Source organism: Bos grunniens, chromosome 20 (genome assembly GCF_055505025.1).
Source record: "Bos grunniens cultivar Pamir isolate PY7600 chromosome 20, Bosgru_T2T1.0, whole genome shotgun sequence".
NCBI classification, from domain to species: domain Eukaryota; kingdom Metazoa; phylum Chordata; class Mammalia; order Artiodactyla; family Bovidae; genus Bos; species Bos grunniens.
In genome coordinates this window covers 63,730,980-63,734,138 of record NC_141184.1, presented here as the reverse complement: position 1 = coordinate 63,734,138, position 3,159 = coordinate 63,730,980, and the positions used below count along the sequence as shown (strand labels likewise).

The window sequence follows — 3,159 nt, the reverse complement described above, 5'->3', positions numbered from 1 at the left end:
CATGAAGAGACTTTACACTTTCCTGAGAGAAAGGCCCTAAGGTGCCCCCGAAGTGGGTGGGGCAGATAACCAAATCCCCAAAGCCCGCCATGACAACCCCAACAACTTGAAGAAAGTGCGGCCCTCAGATCCAAAGCCGGGATTAAGTGGGAAGATTTTTGGGTTGCTCTGATCATTTGTGTGAGGCAGAGGTTTAAATTCTCACCCAAGAGACATTACATTGAGCCCCAGGATGTGCCAGGTACGGCATTGGGCAAGGGGGCAACAAAGAAGAACAGACTCTATCCTCTGCTCATAGTGGATGATTGTGGACCACCACCCCCCAAGCCCCCACCTCAAGTGCCTGACTTAGGAGACGAGTGACTTCTGGGTACTTTTTATTTGTGTATTTGTTCTTGGCTGTGCTGAGTCTGCTGCTGCGTGAGCTCTTCTCTGGTTGCAGCAAACGGGGACTGCTCTTCGCTGCACTGCAGTAGCCTCTCCAGCTGCGCAGCACAGGCTCTAGGGTGAGCGGGTTTCAGTAGCTGTGGATCCCTGGCTCTAGAGCACAGGCTCAATAGTGGTGCGTGGGCTTAGTTGCTCCTTGGCATGTGGGATCTTCCTGGACTGGGGATTGAACCTGAGTCTCTTGCATCGGCAGGCAGATTCTTTACCACTAAGCCACCAGGGAGGCCCCTGGTTAGTCTTTAGAAACTCTAGTTTGGTAGGGAAGGGCCAGCTCCTGAGGTTAGAAATCAAGCTGTGGCCTGAGGCCACCTGGCAGAGATCTCTAGGGAGCAGGGAAGGAAGGTGTTTCTGATAGGGCTCTAGTCCTTCCATTGCTGTCGACACTGACTCAGAGTTCTCTCTGTAACCTGAAAGCCTAGTGACTATTATTGTGTTGCCTATATTTTCTTTTGGTTTCCCATCATATTCAGCTAAGTCATTTTTGAATGCCAGCCTGTCTTAGCTGCATGAAGAGACACTCAAGAAAGGGGGTTTACTTGTGCCCGGGCTGAACTGAGGAGGAACTGGGTGTTCCAGGAGGCCAGGCATGGCAAAGGCGGGAGAAAGATAACTCTGGAAATAGCTGAGATTTGGTGATAGAGATAGAAAATAAGATTCACTTGGACAGTCATTTTTCTCACCTAGAGAAATCTCCTTCCAGAAAAATCTCTCACTTTACACTATGTTTAATAATCTGCATTAAAATATATATATATGGAACCCTTCACAAATCTGCATGTCATCCTTGGGCAGGGGCATGCTAGCTTTCTCTGTATCATTCCAATTTTAGTATATTTGTTGCAGGAGCAAGCACGTAACCTACATTTTTAATCAGCCCCTCCCAAAGTTGGATTGGGTTAAATGGTCCTTACATCGCACATTGAGAACTGATGGGATGGATGACTGAATAGGATGGAGTCTTAAGGGATTCACTGAGCTTTCTTTTTCTGGTACACCTTATAAAGACATTTTCTTTATTTCATTTAAACACATAAGAGATTATTATTTGTTTAGGGGAATGTACCAGGTTGAATGGTGTTGCTCTCACATTCATGACCTTCCAAATCAGCTAGCACCTTGATCTTGGCCTTCTAGCTCTTATAGACAGAACTGTGAGGGAAAAAAAATGACTGTGGCTTAAGCCATACAGTTGTCATATTTTGTTATAGCCGTTCAGGCAGATTAATAAACCTGGTCTGTGTAAGAACAGGAGGAGAGACACAGGGAGAAAGCCATGTGACAACAGAGGCAGAGGTTGGAGCGATACAACTACAAGCCAAGTAATACAAGGATTACCAGTGGCCACCAACGTGGCACTAGCGGTAAAGAACCTTTCTGCAGGGGATATAAGAGATGCAGGCTCGATCCCTGGGTCGGGAAGATCCCCCGGAGGAGGGCCTGGCAACCCACTCCAGTATTCTTACCTGGAGAATCCCATGGACAGAGGAGCTGGCAGGCTACAGTCCAAAGGGTTGCAAAGAGTTGGACATGACTGAAGCGACTTAGCATGCATGCACCAAGAAGCTAAGAAGGGAAAAGGAAGGATTCTCCCTAGAGACTTGAGGGAGCAAGGCCCATGGACACCTTGATTTTGGACTTCTAGTCTCCAGAACTGTGAGAAAATGTATTTCTGTTGTTTGAAGGCACACTGTTTGTAGTGATAACTTTGTTATCACATAACTTTGTTGTGATAGCCCTAAGTGACTAATACAATGTTTCAGAAATAATCCTGCCATTAGAGAAGTAGACAAGCTCTCGATATAGGCATTTATTGTTTTCTAGACTTGTTTGCTTATATTTTGAAGGATACTGGTATTCAAATATTTGGAATTGTCATGACCTAGACAGTGGGCCCTGGTGGCTCAGTTGTTAAAGAATCTGCCTGCAATAGGCAATGGCTATCCACTCCAGTATTCTTGCCTGGAGAATTCCACGCACAGAGGAGCCTGGCAGGGTACAATCCATCAGATTACAAAGAGTTGGATGTGACTGATCGACTGATATGTTCACAGTGGTTTTTTATAGTTCATAACATCTTTGCCTTAAATTGTCCCCTAAAACAGAACCATACATGATCTTGAATATTTGAGACAAACAGGTGTTTGATTTTTTAAAATAAGATTAAAGAAGAATAAATGTACTTGTTTTTTATAATAAACAGAACACTTCAAAATTTCATAATAGAAAATAAATTCATTTTGAGGTTCAGTTGTCAGGCATGAGTAGATTTGAAGTAGTCACTTTCTCCTCTTAAAATTCTAGAAGTTAACTTCAATAATAAATCTGATTTTCCATCTGTTTGAAGTCATGGTAAAATTTTGTTCAGTGAGTTTAACTACCTGGATGAAACTTCAGTAACTTGAACATAGCAGAAAAACTCATGCAAGAAATCAAACATATCTCAAGACATGTTAACAAAATCCTCTCTTCTTTGATAGTTGCTTTGTAAATTACATGACTAGATTTTACTTCTCAATGCTGAAAGTTCCTTGTGTTTTGTGGTTGGTACTTTAGTGAACCTAACATCTGACAAACCATTGATTTGCTAGCATTTAACTTGCAATCTCTGAGTTCTCAGGGAGGTGCTATATTATGGTGTAACATGATAGAGAAGGGGCAAAGAACTTGGACTGTTGCTGGCATATCAGTTCTTTCCATTAATAAAACACTCAA

General features: G+C 43.1%; 1 non-coding gene across 1 annotated transcript; it reads right to left on the bottom strand.

Annotated features, from left to right (window-relative positions):
- Positions 1-1,194: 1,194 nt before the first annotated feature.
- LOC147350523 (U6 spliceosomal RNA) lies at positions 1,195-1,296 on the bottom strand. The gene has a single exon (XR_015149304.1). It is a non-coding gene; the product is annotated as a U6 spliceosomal RNA (small nuclear RNA).
- Between the last annotated feature and the right edge of the window lie 1,863 nt (positions 1,297-3,159).